This window comes from Hippopotamus amphibius, chromosome 5 (assembly GCF_030028045.1).
Source record: "Hippopotamus amphibius kiboko isolate mHipAmp2 chromosome 5, mHipAmp2.hap2, whole genome shotgun sequence".
In the NCBI taxonomy this organism is placed as follows: Eukaryota; Metazoa; Chordata; class Mammalia; order Artiodactyla; family Hippopotamidae; genus Hippopotamus; species Hippopotamus amphibius.
In genome coordinates this window covers 138,475,181-138,493,307 of record NC_080190.1, presented here as the reverse complement: position 1 = coordinate 138,493,307, position 18,127 = coordinate 138,475,181, and the positions used below count along the sequence as shown (strand labels likewise).

Here is an 18,127-nt window from a genome sequence, read left to right as displayed (position 1 = left end):
GTTACAAGATCACTTAAAGCTGGAATTCCTTACCAACATAAAGAAAAAAAGGCATGGGGTAGGGGAAGGGGTGGGGGGGGGCAGGAGTGGCATTCGTGAGAAGCAGAGTTCATCTACTTTTAGAGGAATGAAATTTTGTGGTCCTTTAGTGTGGAGGGGGATAGAGAAATTTTTTTAATTAAGTAAGATCATGTTTAATTTTAATATTAAGTCAAAAGTAACCTATTTAAGAATAGGAAAGATATGTGTAATTTAGTTTTGCCACAAACTATTGTGCTTCATATATTTTCCCTTTAAAATGAATCACTGTTAATTATAAATATGCTAATTGACTTGTATTCTAAACTCTTTGCACTTTTTAACACACACAGAGTTCTAAGCTGCTAATAGCATCTTTCAGGGTTTGCCAGTTTATGAGGAATAGAGTGAAGTAAAGGATAAACCATCAACACTATGAAAAAAAACTTGTGTCCATTAAGTGTCCTGTAATTATAAGAAGTACCCATCCAGGACTTCCTAGGTGGCGCAGTGGTGAAGAATCCGCCTGCCAATGCAGGGGACAAGGGTTTGAGCCCTGCCCTGGGAAGATTCCACATGCCACGGAGCAACTGGGCCCTTGCACCACAACTATTGAGCCTGTGCTCTAGAGCCTGTGAGGCACAACTACTGAGCCCATGTGCCGCAACTATTGAAGCCCACGCGCCTGGGGCCCGTGCTCCGAGGCGAGAGAAGCCCCTACAAGGAGGAGCCTGCGCACCACAATGAAGAGTAGCCCCTGCTCTCTGTAACTAGAGAAAGCCTGTGTGCAGCAACGAAGACCCAATGCAGCCAATAAATAAAAATAAATAAATAAATTTATAAAAAAAAAAGAAGTACCCATGCATTTTCAGAAAAAGGCAGAGAAAGAAAGGAAGGAAGAAAAAGCCTTGCCGAACACACTTTTTGCCCCACACAATAAATTTCTCATATCCCTCATTTTTCTAAACTATTCCAGGAAGAGTCCTAACACCAATTGCTTCATTTTAATCATCTCAGAGGATTTCTCTTAGGACACGTCTTCACTTTTCTAACGGCCAGGTTGTCGCGTTCTTCCTCGTAAGTATCTACCGCGGCAGATGCTTGTTTTACAGGGTAGACATGAGCGGTGTCAGTGGTGGAGCTGCGCAAAGGACCTGCATCCCAACGAAGGAGGGATGTGATTTGCAGAATCCCAGACCAAATATCTGGACAAAACACCTGAAAACCTTTTCCTGTCCTGCTCCATTGAAAACTATATCCACAACATCCGTGGCCAAGTGTGCTTTGTAATTCCAACAAACTCAGGAGCATCAAAAGGGATGCTCACGCCTTCTAATCCAAGAGCTTTGCAGTGTTCTAACTACTTCATGCCTCTTACTAAGCATTTCGATTTGCTTCCTCCCATGCTTCATCCCAGGTGGAAATGAACTTGAAGTCTTTTTTAAAAAATTGTACTTGTCAAGGTGATTACCTGAGGGGTAGCTGGCAAAGGGGCACTTGGCTTGAGACAGGGCCTCTGTGATATTAAAAAGGCTGGAAGCACTTCCATTCTTTGTTTTTGTTTTGGTTTTTTTTAATAAATTTATTTATTTTATTTTTATTTATTGACTACATTGGGTCTTTGTTGCTGCAAGTGGGCTTTCTGTAGTTGCGGAGAGCAGGAGGCTACTCTTCATTGTGGTGTGCAGGCTTCCCACTGTGGTGGCTTCTCTTGTAGTGGAGCATGGGCTCTAGGCACATGGGCTTCAGTAGTTGTGGCACATGGGCTTAGTAGTTGTGGCTTGCAGGCTCTAGAGCCCAGGCTCAGTAGTTGTGGCGCATGGGCTTAGCTGCTCCATGGCATGTGGGATCTTCCCGGCCCAGGGCTCAAACCCATGTTCCCTGCATTGGCAGGTGGATTCTTAACCACTGTGCCACCAGGGAAGCCCCACTTCCATTCTTTGAAGCTCCAGGTCTACTTCTCTTTTAATGAAGGCAATTGAAAATAGGGTACAAAATGGGGGTATTTTTTAAAATGCTTAGTTTTAACAAGGTGAAGCTTGAACACACAAGTGCAATGCAATCAGTAATAATATAATCAGTAATAAGTAATAATAAAAAAGCAATGCAACAAAATGAGGCTAGCTAATTACAGAATCTATTAAGTATTAATTCATTCTGGTGTGGTATGTTGTGTGCCTCCAGTCAAAGTTGTATGAAGATCATTTTGTTTTAATTTAGTCACAGGCATTTCTGTGACTGCATGTTTAACTTCATCTGAAGATAAAAGGGAGGCTCTTAAACATACACTTGAGGCCCCTGCCCCATGCTCCTCTCCGCCCATCTTTGGATTGTGGCATGAAACTGGCTTTAAAGTCCTCAAGGCCACCTGCAGACAACATCCTCATCAGGTACAGTGATCCTTAAAGCTAAGAAACTAACAAGTGGTCATTCATTCCTGTTTTCTTTCTTTTTTTATTTTTAATATTTACTTATTTTTTATTTATTTGGCTGCACTGGGTCTTAGTTGCAGCACACGGGATCTTCTTTGTGGCATGCATGTGGGATCCAGTTCCCTGGCCAGGGATGGAACCCAGGCCCCAGCAATGGGAGTGCGGAGTCTTAAGTGCTGGACCACCAGGGAAGTCCTCATTCCTGTTTTCTTAAATAGCCTCTTTATTTTTTAGAAATCCCTAAGGATAGAACCACACCTCTTCTATCAATTTCCTAGGGTTTTCAGTGACACTGTTTTATCCTATGCATGCTTTTCTTTTGAAGACAGCAACTTTCCTATGAATAGCTTTTTATATTGCTTATCCCTTTCTTGGATCTCCTGGAGCTCTGGAGAGCACCCAACTAGATGATGTCAGGAGGAAGCAAGTTTGGGCCACGAAAAGAGCATCCTATTGTAGTCTGCAACTCACTCTCCTCCCCACTCTCCCCCACTGCATCCCTGTTTCCTGCAGAGTCAGCAAACCAGAGTCATCTCTCCCTGCCTTTTGTGGGGCCTCCCACATTGGTGACTGATATCTGTGAACTTTGTTTGTTCTTCTACTCTCCGTGAAACAAGCTAGCCCAAACCTCCTTGGGGTGTTGGTCTCATATAAGCCATGACCCCTCTATCCATTCATCTGTAAATATTTTAAAAGATAACAAACACTCCACTAATTGCTACTTGAGCAGATTCCCTTCCCCATCGTTCTCTGACTCTAAGAGACTTTTCTCAGAGCCTGCCTGCTTGACAAACCACCACACTGATCTTAATAATTAAAGCACTTCCTGCCAGGATGCATTTTCAGTTGCAGACTGCAAGTGTTCCAGAAAATATAGATTGGTCTAGTCATTACCCCTCCCCCACTCCCTGGATCAGCAATGAAACATTGTTTGATTTCTTGAGGCTAATGATTAGATGCTCCTTGCAGTGATACTTTAAAAACAAAAACAAAGCAGCAGCATGGGAGTTCTAGATCAAGTACACACGGAAGAGATAAACCAAAATGCAGGGTATTACTCATTGAAAGGCTCTTTTAATCCTATTTTAAAATTTTATTTTGTTAGAGAAATAGATGAAAAGCTTTAAGAATGTCTCATATTGTGTTTATTATTTTTAAAATATGTCCGGGGGGGGGCGTCAAGGAAGGGAGGGAATATGGGGATATGTGTATAAAAACAGTTGATTGAACCTGGTGTACCCCCCAAAAAAAAAATTAAAAAAAAAAAAAATGTCAACACAAAACATCCCCCTTCCCCCTCGGCCTGCCCTGCTTTTTAATTTGGAGAGAAGTGCTTCAAAAACATGAAGCAAACAATCACAAATACTTCCCTGTTGTGTCTTCATCCTCTAGATGCTCTGCGTTCGCCCTCCTGTGAATACTGTGGAGCAGTCAGGTGTAGTCAGAAACACACAAGCAGAAAGGCAGAGCTAGGTTCACATTCTGACCCCAGCATCCTCAGCAGTGAGACCGGGAGTAAGTTGCTGACCACTGCATGCCTCCATGGACTCCTTGAGCTTCCGTGAGAAGGCAAAAGAAGAAAATACCTGGATTTACTGACATAAATTCATAGCAGACAGGGCTAATCCCCATCCCTCTGAGATGGTGAAGGTTCTGGAGAATGTGATGAGCTTCTTTAAGGGCCTTAGGTTGAGGTACCGTCGAAGGTACAAGTACAACCATGAGGAGGAGCCCTTGACATTTTGCAGTGGGTGCCGTGGTGCCCTTACCAGTGCCCCATCCCCATCTTCAGGTCCCTCAACCTGGTTGCCAACTGCCACTCACCTGCAGCCGCCAGGTACAGTCACTGGACATCTCTTCTCCGTTCCCCTCCCTGGGGTAATGAGGCGTCAGAGAGCAGGTGTGGTTGGTGCCGCCATGTATCGGTGGACAAGAACCCTCAACCCTGTAAGGCAGACAGGAAATATACTCAAATTATTATGAAATGGTTTTTAAAGGAGACCTCACTCTAGCTTTTGGATATTTCTGAGGAGTATTTTTAAGTAGAATGACCAAAGCTCTCCTTATAAACCTGATAAAATTTCATGTTTGCTAACTGCTGGTTTTCCACTGTTAACTTTCCTGAGAGACGACTCCTTTTAACCCTACCCAGAACCCTATACAAGCCCACGTTCACTGTGCGTACTGATCCCTCTGTCACATGAAAGTCTTGTCCGTGAGCTGCTCCTTTTCAAACTTCCCCCTTCTGATGTTAAGGGTGGTAAAGATGAATTAGGTTAGTTGTACTAGTGGGTGGAGATATAAGCTCTTATCAGACTCTCAGGGAGAGCTGCAATGTCAGAAATAGAAATAAATTGGGATTCTCTGCCTTGGGTTCCCTTCTGGATGCTTCCCCCTGCCCCACTCCCTTCTCCTGCCAATTCTCTCAGCCTCATCAGGGTTAGAGTTTGTGAATTTCTCCTACCATGGCTTTGGATTTTTCTACCAATTCATTCTCTTTTACCTTTTTCTCTTGTTGTTTCTTCCTTGTTTCCTTTCATTGCTTTTTCTTGTCTCCTTTTCTGACACTGGCATTCTTTCTTGCCTTCTGATTTCTCATTTCTCATCTCTTCCATAAAAGGAATAACCTTCATCGCTGCTGACCAAGTCTTTCTATTTTTTGTTCTCTGTGGGCTCGTGCTGAAGCTCTATTCAAAACTGCCAGTGTACACTGGGCCCTGATAAAGCCAGAGAAAGCCGAGAACCCACCCCAAAGATAAACAGTCACTTCCTTCTTGGAAGGGCCATTCGTAGTCCAACTAGTACGTCTTTCATCAAAAGCTGTGAAAAGCAAACTATTTCCATACCAAATGAGCTCCATAAAACCAGCCTCCCGTGTTCAATCAACAAATATTTCTTTAGCCTCACAGGGCCAGGTGGTGTGAAAGGTAAGGGAGGACTCAAGACACCAATATGCCTCGATTTCTGCCTTTGAGAAGACAGAGGAGTAAACAAATACTAAAAGACCCACCAATGCCACCCCTTCTCCCATCACCCCTGCCCTCTTCCCTGTATTATTTTTCTCCATATCACTTATCACCATCTCACATGCCCTATATTTTACCATTTTACCATCAGTTTCCCCCTAACTAGAATGTAAGCTCTGCGAGGGAGGGATTTTGTCTCGGGACACGTGGCTGAATCCCTAGCACCTGAATATTGCCCGGCATATGAAAGCTCAGACAGATATGCTTGAATGAATGAATGAAACACAACATGCTGTGTGCAATGTTAGAAATGCGGACGAAGAGTTATGGAATTACAGGGTCCCCATGGAACTGAGGGTCATTGTGTGTGTGTGCACACCCGTGTGCACGCCCGTGTGCATAAAAGTCAGATTCAAAGAGAAATTTGATGCTTTCGGAATGATGTAGGTAAAATATTAAAGCATTCAGAAGAGCCTTGGTCATCTGGTGCTGGGTTGGAGAGCTACAAGGGAGGGGGACATTTTCCACCCTTATTAAAACTTACTAAAGTGTTTGTTGCTTCATTGAGTTATATTAGAAATGCATACATTTCATTTGGAAGGAGAGGGAATGGGGAACATTCTCAGTGCCTCCTCAGGACACAAAAGGAAAGCTAGGTCACAGCGGTCAGGCAGGCAGCAAGGGCTTGAGAACTCAGGTGTGGGGAGTCCTGGTTTCTTCCGTGTCTCTGCTGTGGGTCCTTGAGCAAGTTACATGACATCTCTGAGCCCCACTTCCTCAAAATTTGTAATGACATCTAGTACATAATCCCTTGTAGAGGTGTCCTAAGTATTAAATGAGGAAATGGATATAGGGTGTTTAACATGGCGCCTGCCTATTAGGCTCACAATAAGAAGGTAGCTCTTCTTGCAGTAAGTTCACAGCAGGAAGAAAACAGAGCTCATACCCTCGCACAACCATACTGCTGAGGAGTAGGAACACCTCATCGCTAGGGGTCTATATGTAGTTTCGGGTAAGGTCTAACCAATTTTCCCCTGGCTCTTTATTTTTACATAAAATGGCACCAAATGCAATATAAAGTAGGGGCCAATAAAAATTAACACGCCCTCCTATTCCCAACTTTTTCCAAACCTAGTAGAAAAGAGGTTTCTCTCCTGCTGCTGAGGAGCCGTGATGACAGTCTTCCACTCAGACGATGGTTACGTGGGTGACTAAGTCATTATCCTGTTCCTCCCTCCTCCCCACACTCACCCCTTTCTCAACCCCCATTACTTCTGCTGAAAAAGCTTTTAGAAGAAAATTTTAGAAGCTGCTATAGTCATCAATTTAGAACCTTTTTTTCCCTTTCCTGAGTGCAATATATTTTCTAATATATTGAAGAAAACACCTTTTCTCTAGGGCAGCGGAAGGGAATAAAAAGGCACATGATGAAAGAGAAAAAAGGAAGGCCTAGGAAACAGGAAACCCAGCGGAATCCACTGGCTCTGGCTGGATTTCCTGGGGTGAGTTTCTGGGGGTTGAGTGGCTTTGCCTGTGTGTGGATCAACCTCTGGAAAAAACGGGGTTTGCTTGGCCAGCTTGGGCACTGGATAAAATTTTGGACCCATAAGGTAAACCTGAGAACTCTAGATTCTTTGTGACTGTTTCATCTGAGTCAATGTTATCACTTATAAAACTGAACTTCCTTATTGCTATTTTTGATAAGAATTATGGGGCTTCCCTGGTGGCGCAGTCGTTAAGAATCTGCCTATCAACGCAGGGGACACAGGTTCCATCCCTGGGCTGGGAAGATCTCACATGCCTCGGGGCAACTAAGCCCGTGTGCCGCAACTACTGAGCCTGCGCTCTAGAGCCCGAGAGCTGCAACTACTGAAGCCTGTGTACCTAGAGCCTGTGCTCTGCAACAGGAGAAGCCACCGCAATGAGAAGCCCACACACTGCAACGAAAGATGGCCCCCCAGTCTCCACAACTAGAGAAAAGCCTGTGTGCGGCAATGAAGATCCAACACAGCCAATAAACAAATAAATAATAAAAATCGTTCCATTGTTTATGTATGTGCCTTGCTACTTGGGTTTGGGAATTTTTACACATGGTGGACACAGCCATAATCAACCCAGATCGAGGTATAGAACATTTTCAATTCTCCAGATGCTCTCCTCTTGCCCCTCCCAAGTCAAAACACCCCACCCCACACCCTGAAGCCCTTGTTCTGACTTCTGTCACCATTGATTAGTATTGCCTATCCTTGAACTTCCTGTAAGTGGAATCATATAGTAGGTACTCGTTTGTGTCTGTCTGCTCTCACCCAGCATTATGTCTGTGAGATTCATGCAAGCTGGTGCATAGAGCAGTAGCTTGTTTGTTTGTTTGTTTGTTTTTCATTACTGTGTGGGACTCCTTTCTGTGACTACATCACAATTTACTTATTCTCCGTTGTTGGCATTTGGGTTGTTTCCAGTTTGGGACTACTATGGATAAAGATGCTGTGAACATTTGTCTACGTGTCTTGGACGGACTTAAGCACACTTTTCTCTTGGGTGTTAGAAGCTGGATTCCTGGGTGATAAAGGAGACACACATTTAGTTTTCAGTAAATCCTGCTGAACAAGTTTTCAAAGTGTTTGTCCCATTTCATGCTCATATCATGACTCTATACTACTTCCTGCCTTAACTGAATAAGGAGTAACTGTTAGTTATGAAACAACATATTCTTTTGGTTACTCTGCGTTCTCAGCCTCATGTACAAATCAAGATTCCACCAGTTACTATGAATAATAGTTTGTACCTGTTATTCCCTCTGCCTGGAACACTTTGCCACTGGGTATTCCCTGGCCAGTTCTTCCTTATATTCAGGTCCTAGCCCAAAGGATGCCTCCCCAGCAAGGTCTTCCCTGACTGCCCCGCTCAAGTGAGTGCCTCTGCCTACCGAGCTGGTCACATGCTATTTCCCCTCCTGCTTCAAGTCCTTTTTGGCACTTACCCTATTCATTCACCGGTTTAATTATTGTCTATCTCCTCTCACTGGGACTGAAAGCTCTGTGAGGGCTCGGTATTGTCTGTCACACAGTTTGCTTCACTCAATACAACCTGTACAACCAATAAAATATTGCCGACGTGACCATGTGTGACACCCAAGATTAGGGAATAAATCATATGGCATCTGCCCTGCTCTCTCTCAGATCACTTGCTGTGAGGGAAGCCATATCATGAGGACATTCAAGCAGCCTGGAAAGGCCTGTGTCTTCTGCCAACAGCCCACATCACGTGAAAGAAGAACCTTGGAGTCAGCACCTGCAGCCCCAGTCAAGCCTTCAGATGACTACGTCTTGGTTGACATCATGAGAGACCTTAAGCCCAGAGCCACCCAGATAAACCACTTGCAACTTCCTGACCCACAGAAACTTTGAACACATTCACATTATTGTGGTTTTAAGCTGCTAAGTTTTGAAGTAACTTGTACACAGTAATATGTAACAAATACCCACACTCAGCAAGTATTTGTTGAACAAATGAGTGAATAAATGAGTGAGTGAATTAGTGTAAGGGCAACATAACACATAGCCTCACACCATCTGCTTGAATCTGGTTGCAATGCACGTGCCACGGGCCTCTCCACTCTCCTGAAACTTTAGTTTAAGCTTATGATCCTAGAGCAGGGCTTCTCAACCTTAGCACTCTTGTTATTTGGAGCCAGAAACTTCTGTGTTTGAGGAGCCATACTGTTCATTGCCGTAGGATGTTTAGTAGAATCCCTAGTCTCCACCCACTAGATTCCAGTAGAAACTCCTCCTACAACACAATAGTCACAACTAAAAACGCCTCCAGACATGGCCAAATGCGCCCAGGGGTACAAAATCACCCCTACTTAAGAACTGTTGTTCTCAAGTAATCATTGAAGAGAGATTAGAAGTACAATACTAATTGGGTTCAGGGCCGGTACAAAATTTTACAATGCTTTTTAAGATACTTGATTTACAAAAATTCAATCAACACATAACTTATTTTTTCCAAAAACTAAAAAATTTTTTTTTCCCTCTCTTGCCCTCCTGCGGCTCCCTGGTCTGCCCCTGCACAGGGGACCCGGTGCTGAGATTAGCTAAAGCCACAGGGAAAATGGTGGAAAATTCACCATAGCCAGTGCCAGAAAGATCGATGTACGGCTTTGTTCTTTTCTTAAGCTCCCAATTTGGCTTCATACTTTATCTTTTGTGGGCTTTTATTCCTGAATTGTGGCTAAACTCCTTAGACTTAGCCTATTAGCCTCAAAAATACACAGGCAGTTGCATTGCCTGTGTGTGGCCTCATTACTATAGTGATTTGTTACGTGCTCTTATTTGGAACAAACGTGATGACTACCTCGCCACTCAACTCCATTCATACAATCACAGATAACTATGCCGAGAATCAACAGCAGAGGAAACACCAATAAGAGGCCATCCCAGCGTGAAGAGATATGCCTATTAGTGAAGTAAACCACATGTTCTTTCTTGCAGCCGAAGAACTTTACACCAAAAACTGAATTGGGCATAGACTAAGACCAAACATTTATTATAAATTTTTGACATAACAGTTTGGACCATAAAAAAAAAATGAAACAAAAAATAAATAAGAGCTTAGTTAAGCCAAGTACATCTATATATAAAACAATTCTTCCTTATAAGTAAATGGCTCAATTAACACATATTGTTGCTAGGTGTGAAAAAAAGACAACACCGTGACCAAGTCAAGTTCAACCTCTGGCTTTAAATAAAATATTGAGAAGGTGATTTGTCCTACAACTCTCCCTTTGGAAGAGGAACAGAAGTTACTCTTTTTTTTTTTAAGTATAGTTGATTTACAATGTTGTATTTATTAGTTTCAGGTATAAAGTGATTCAGTTATACGTATATATATATTTTTCTCGGATCCTTTTCCCTTATAGGTTATTACAAAGTATTGAGTATAGTTCCCAGAAGTCACTATTTTTTTAAATATTTAATATGTATTTATTTATTGGCTGCATTGGGTCTTCATCTCTGCACACAGGCTTTCTCTAGTTATGGCAAGTGGGGGCTACTTTTAGCTGCCACGCGCGCCGGCAGGCTTCTCATTGTAGCGGCTTCTCTTTTTGCGGAGCACGGGCACACAGGCTTCAGTAGTTGTGGCATGCAGTCTCAACAGTTGTGGCTTGCAGGCTCTAGAGTGCAGGCTGAGCAGTTGTGGCACAGGGCTTAGTTATTCCGAGGCATGTGGGATCTTCCTGGACCAGGGATCGAACCTGTGTCCCCTGCATTGTCAGGTGATGCCATCAGCGAAGTCCCCCACCCAGAAGTCACTCTTAAAGTAAAGCAGTACAAGAAACCAGTGTTCCTCAAATCTACCTGTTTACTTCCTGTTCCCTCTAGCCTGGAAGCATTCTTGAGAGAGCCCAATCTTTATCAATAGTACCCCCAACTCCCTGCAGTCTGGCATTCCTCATCCTGTATAGCAATTATCACCATCAGATATACTGTATATTCTGTTTGTCTTCAGTGTCTGCCTCTGCATCATTAAAATGTCAGTTTCAGAAAGGCAATGATGCTGTTGATTCTCTGCTGTACGCTTACACCTGCAAGTGGTGCCTCGCACCAGGCAGGTGCTCAGTAAATGTTTGTGGGATGAGTGAATGAGTGGATGTGGTGGATCAAAGGCCAAGGAGGGCTCAAAGTGCTCCCTTGGGATGGGACAGGGTGGGAGGGGGACTGCATGCATATTGTATTGTACTTTTCGCATTTTGAGTCGTGTGAAAATAATAGTTACTTAAAACAATTAAAAAGTGAAAGAAAAACGTGGTCAGTGCCCCTCTTTCACCAAATGGGGCAAATCAAGCCTGCTGCACTGTCTCAACATTACTTAACCTGAGTGTCATATGCAAAAGGTTTGTTCACCAGTCTCATTCACCTGCAGCGCAAAACTGGCTGTGTTGCTATTACTGTTTGCACAGCATAAAATGATGAATTGTTTTGGATACTCATTCCTCATTTGAGAGCCTCTTGGCCTCTTTTACATCATGCGTCAGTGTTTCTTCAGTTCTTTCAAGTATTTTCAGCCATATAAAAGGAAAAAAAAATCTATCACTATGTGTCCTGTACAATTTTGAAGAACAGTTATTTCAAGCATATTATAGCTACTTAACTTGATAGCTCCTTTCTGAGAAAAAAGAAGTGTAAATCAATGAGTTTAAATGCATCATGGAGATATTCTAAGATGATCCTGTGGTGAATATTTTTATTGAAAAAAATGAAAAAGAACTTACAAAAAATGAATGAAAGGACAGAATAAAGAAAAAATCCAATATTGAACCCAAGCCTCGTGATTTGTACCCATTTTTCTTTTTTTTTTCCCACATGATGGTTATTCAAGTGTTGAGCACATCTTTTGTGTTTTCCTTTACACATCTCCTCTCTAGGTAAAAAGCCAATAGTACTTGCCACTGTTCCCAGGGGGAAATATTAGCATCACTGGGATGGGTGCGGGATCTGGGGAGACTTTTGCAAACTCCAGAGCACGTCTTGTCTCGCAGTGGAAGCTGACGTACCTCAGGGTCAGGGGAACCTCACCGTTGCAGGTTAGGTTCTTTGGAAGTAGATGCTGAGAAAGACTTAGGGATACAAAACCTTTATTGGGAGGTAAGACCTATAAAAGGAAATGGGGAGAAAGCAGAATTGGGCAGGCAGTGCCGTCCAAAGGCCCTCAGACTTGACAGTCTGCCAGCCCCACGAGGAGCTCAGTCCAGGGGTTGCCTGCCAGAGGAGTCCTGCGTCGAGGGGACATGGCTAGGCTAGCACCACCATCTTGCTCAACCCTTGGCTAGGGATCCCCCCAAGAAGACGGTGACCTTGACTTGAAGAGCTGAGGCAGATCCTGAAGGAGCTGATAGCGGCAGGCTGTTAGACAATCACATGACCCGCGGCTGAGCAGCAAGTCATTTCTTGAAGAGGGTTCTGAGCAACCCATGTCTGTCTGCCCCGGAGGGAAGGAATGGGAGAATATGACAGATATTTTAGAGAAGTGTTGGCAACCCTTGATGATTGGTTAGATGTACAGAAAGAGGTTAAAGAGAACCCTGACAACTAGGACAGCACTGCCATCAATAGACATAGTTTGTTTGGTATATAATGTCTTCCCATCAGACCCACAGCTGCTTTTTACTGAAAGTAGCTCAATTATTTTTCTGTGTAAGTTGCCATGACCTGTACCTTCTGTGTTGAGTGACCAGCCATGCTCCTTAGCTGCAACATTTGGGGCTCTCCCGGGGATTGATCCAAGGCCCCAGAAGGCCACATGCACGGTGGGGGTGGCTTGATGTGAAACGGTCCTATTTTGAACTGGGATAAACTAACTCAATACTCTTGTTAGTTTCGAGGCGGGGTTGAAGCAAGTGCTCAGGCTGCATCCCAGAGGACACTGAGTGTTGTTTCCCTTCTCTCCTGCTGCACTGAGCTGGCCAGAGAGCAGTGGACATCCACCTTGTTGTTGCCTGAAGAGGCAACATGTCCTTTGGTACCCAGTATCCTTGTGGGCAACTCCTGTCATCACAGGTGATCTGGGGATGTCACTTCCTTAGAGCCTGTTCTTTGAATTTCAAACAGACAATGCAGATGGTTATTTCTTCTTTGCAAAAAGTGCATGAAGAGATGAGATTTGACCCTGAGACTCTAAGAACTGTCCCTTAGTTTTTGGTTTGGGCAACCTTCATAAACCTTGAGCACATCCAGCTTGCCTCCTCACCCCCGTGGTGGTTTTTCCCACAGCAGGAGCTGTCATGTCTCTAAATCCTGAATGCCAGGCTGATCTGCCTGCCGCATTCTTTACTTGCTGCAGGTGATACAAAGAACTGACTCTAAGAGTTCACAATCTAATTAGCAGGACCCTATCTCTAGCAGACCTTATTTAAAGCTATTCTGTATAAATAAAACAGAATAAAAAAGGTGAAAAAGAAAAGAAGAAATAAGAAAAAGTTACAAGGGTAATATTCAAACTCATTCATTTCTTTTCAATATGTTAATTAAAAATCAGAGTTATACCAACAAATACCGATATTCATTCTCTACACTAGTCCTTGGGAATTTGTGGATATTTTTAATTGAATGGAATAATGAGTTGGAAGAAGTCAGCTTCTAGATCTTAGAGCCTGTCAGGGAGAAAACTTAGAGATGCTAAAAAGATAACATATTGTTCCAGTTTATATGTGCTACAATTCCAATGACTAGATTAATAATATCTGCAATGATATCTGCAAACACAAATGAGGGGTTTAAGGCAAGATGAGATATAGATTAAGTAAGGATTAGAATGCAAATAAAAATAAAGATGGGAGGCAGGAGATCATAGTGGTTAAAATACCAGTGTCAGAATCTGGCTTTGGTTTGAATTCAAGCTCTGCCCCTTAACTAACTGAAGAATCCTGAGCAAATTACTTCACCTTTGTGGGTCTCTACTTGCTGTAAAATAAGAATAAGGAGCCGATCCAAGATATCAGCTTCCAGGGCTGTTCACGTGGACGAATGTTCTCCAATGAGTCTAAAACCAGTGTCTATGTCCCCAGGGTAAGCCGCAACCCCTCCCTTCAAACCCAGCCCCAGCAGAGGTTTTGCAGTTGGATCTGCAACTTTCATATCAAACAACAAGTGGATTACCTGACAGCAAGTGCAAAACCAGGCTATTAAAAATTTCCTGGTATAGAAGCATCCTGCTCTGGTCATTTCTTCAGGTCTCCATTCTCTTGTGAAGGCCCCCATATATATGTAAAAATTCAATAAAATTTGTATGCTTTTCTCTTGTTTAAAAAAAAATAAGAATAAGGAAACCTATCTTACATTAGTTTTGTGAGACTTCATATGTAAAGCACTTTGCACACAATTTGGCATGTAGTAGGTGTCCAATGAATGAAAACGATCTATAACAAAATGTAACCTAAAGTTAAAACCTCATCACAATGATCACTTCTAATTTTTAAGTGGTTAACTTGAGTTGTAGACTAGGAAGACTAAAATATGAGAATAAGAGTTATTATTTATTGAACATCTGCTATTAGCCCAGCATAGTGGCAGACACTATGTACATATCACCAATTTTTCCAATGATATATAATTTTATATCTGCTATTATTATCTCTCTTTATAGATGAAGAAACTGAGGATCAGAAGGTCAGAGGGGTTGCCAGTGACTCCATAACCTAATCTCTATTCACTCTGCTATATTGCCTCTAGGAGTCGTGATGCCATCAAATTAATCTATAAATAAGGTTAACTTCTTTTAAACAGTGTAACCCATTGCTGACTTCCATATCAGATGTGCTTGTCAGATGTGCTTAATGGACTCTGGCCTCGAATCTACTACTGGTCTTCAATCTACTGGATTGAAACGAAAAGCAAGATGGAAGTTTCCCCTACCCTCCATCCATCTCTAGTGCCACTACCCTACTGGATCGTGGCACTTACTGACATTCCTAGGAGAGGCATGCCATGGAACACATCTTTTGCAACACAGAGAGGCTTCTCAAAGTTAGAGGGAGGAATGATTACCATTGAGAAGGATCAGAAAAATTACTATGAAGACTTATTCGCTAAAATGCTACCATGCTGGCTTGCAGAAGTTAAGTCCTTTACATTCAGTTAGCAATATGACCACCAAAATATCATGTTCACTTTAATTCAATAAAGATGAGCAGTAAGCACTATGTTTTTTAGCTATTCTGTTGTATATCCTTTTTTTAAACAACTCAGTACTAGACATGGAAATCCAAATATATACACCAAATAAATTAGGAAAGTTGTTCTCTCTCTCTTTTTTTTTTTAATGAGTAGCGACTTTTGTTTTCCTAATGACATAATACCCTTTGAAGCTGGGAAGAAGCACTTCAGAATTCCTTTAAAGGTAAGCTCCCTCAAAATATTTATTTGGTGTTTTTTAAACATGTACCTAATAAGTAAAAAAAAATTAAAATGTGGAAAAGACGATATACAAGTAACAGGTAAGCACATGAAGAAATGCTCAGCATCATTAGTCATTAGGGAAATGCATTTAAAACTGCAATGAAATACCACCACACACTCACTAGAGTGGCTGTAATCAAAGAGACTGGCAATAGTTAAGTGTTTCCAAGGATATAGAACAACTGGGACTTTCATACATTGCCTGTGAAAACCGTACAGACACTTTAGAAAGCAGTTTGGCAATTTCTTGTAAAATTAAACATGCACCTACCATACGACCCCTCAGTCCCACTCCTAGCTATTTACTCAAAGGAAATGAAAGCAGATGTTCACACAAAAACTGGTATGTCAGTTTTCACAACAGCTTTCTTCATAACAGCCAAAAGCGAAAAAAACAACCAGATGTCTGGTAATGGGTGAATTGATGAAGAGACTGCGGTCTATCCATACAATGGAATACTATTCAGTAGTAACAAGAAATGAACTAAATAGACCCACACAAATTTGCCCAACTGATTTTTGGCAAAGGTGCAAAGGCATTTCAATGGAGGAAGGATACCGTTCTCAAAAAAAGAAAACAAAAATGATGCTAGAGCAATTTATCTATAGGCAAAAAAAGAAAAATGAATCTCAAGCTAGAGTCATAGAATCCATGACAATTATATAAAATAGGTAACAATTTTAGGACTATTTATGCCACTATTTGTAGGATTACATTTGACTGCAAATGATAGATACCCCGAATTAGCAGGGGCTTAATCTCATTAATGAAAGCAACCACAAAAATGCAGGTTAGGGCAAGTACAGCAATTCTGAGAAGTTGTGAGAGTCCCAGGCTCCTTCTGCTTGGCTGCTCCACTTTTCTTTATACTCCACCTCGGTCCAGGTTGGCTGTCCCAGCCCTCACTATGTTCACATTCTGGCCAGCAGGTACAGAAAGGGACCAAGCAGTGAGCATCCTTTCTGTTTCTGGACACTTCCCAGAAGTCTCACATAAAACATCTCTTTACATCTCTTGGCCGTCACTTATTTCCAAGGCCCGCCTAACTGGGTAGATGGTATGAAATGTGGTCTTTTTTCCAGGGAGCTCTGTGCCTAGCAGAATATCAGAAATTCTATTACTGTTTCTTGAAGGAAGGAAGAAGGTATGTTAGAGAAAACTTGCAGACTCTTTCACAGGCAACATTTACATTTGTTTCTTCAACGGTTCTCAAGCCTCTATCTTCTTGAAAAGGCTGAACAAAAAATATGACTTTTTTATAAAAATATAAAACACCCAACACATTAATTGATTCATCATTCATTCTATAAATATACTTTCTCTTTTCAAGAAACTGTGCTAGGAACTTCCAGGTCGATGAACACGTGGAGATTTGGGCAGAGTTTTGGGAGTGGAGAGGGCAAGGAGACTTCCTGCCCCTCCCCCATACCTTGCCCTATGCATCTCTTCCACTGGGTGTTCATCTTCTGAGGCTTGGACAGTCTTCTATAAACACCTCTATCACCAGGACAAGCAACCCCAAAAGTTTGGACAACCATGAGGAAACAAAGAAACACCATGCAGGCAAAGGAGCAGGAAAAAAACCCACCAGACCAAATAAATGAGGAGGAAATAGGAAAAATGCCTGAAAAAGAATTTAGAGTCATGATAGTAAAAATGATACAAAATCTCGATAACAAAATAGAGAAAGTACAAGAAACAGTTCATAAGAACTCAGAAAAACAAACAGCAATGGATAACAAAATAACTGAAATTAAAAATACTCTAGATGCTATAACCAGCAGAATGACTGAGGCAGAAGAACGAATAAGTGAGTTGGAAGATAGAATGGGGGAAATAAACGCCACAGAGCAAGAAAAAGAAAAAAGAATAAAAAGAATAGATGACAGTCTCAGAGACCTCAGTGATAACATTAAGCGTACCAACATTCGAATTATAGGCATCCCAGAAGAAGAAGAAAACAAGAAAGGGTCTGAGAAAATATTTGAAGAGCTTATAGTGGAAAACTTCCCCAACATGGGAAAGGAAATAATTCACCAAGTCCAAGAAGCACAGAGAGTCCCATACAGAATAAACCCAAGGAGAAATACACCAAGACACATATTAATCAAACTAATGACAATTAAACACAAAGAAAAAATATTAAAAGCAGCAAGAGAAAAGCAACAAACAACATATAAGGGAAAACCCATAAGGATAACAGCTGACCTTTCTACAGAAACTCTGCAGGCCAGAAGGGAATGGCAGGATATACTGAAAGTCCTGAAAGAGAGAAACCTACAGCCAAGAATACTCTACCCAGCAAGAATCTCATTCCGATTTGAGGGAGAAATCAAAAGCTTTCCAGACAAGCAAAAGTTCAGAGAATTCAGCACCACCAAACCAGCCTTACAACAAGTGCTAAAGGAACTTCTCTAAGTAGGAAACACAAGAAAAGGAAAACACCTACAAATACAGACCCAAAACAATTCAGAAAATGGTAATTGGAACACACATGTCAATAATCACTTTAAATGTAAATGGATTAAATGCTCCAACCAAAAGACACAGACTGGCTGAATGGATACAAAAACAAGACCCTTCTATGTGCCGCCTACAAGAAACCCACTTCAGACCAAGGGATACATATAGACTGAAAGTCAAGGGATGGAAAAAGATATTCCATGCAAATGGAAGTCAAAAGAAAGCTGGAGTAGCAATACTCATATCAGACAAATTAGACTTGAAGTAAAGACTATTAAAAGAGACAAGGAA

General features: G+C 42.0%; 1 pseudogene; it reads left to right on the top strand.

Moving 5' to 3' along the window:
* The first annotated feature begins 9,511 nt into the window (after positions 1-9,511).
* Positions 9,512-9,935, top strand: LOC130854062 (phosphatidylinositol N-acetylglucosaminyltransferase subunit P-like; annotated as a pseudogene).
* Positions 9,936-18,127: the final 8,192 nt, after the last annotated feature.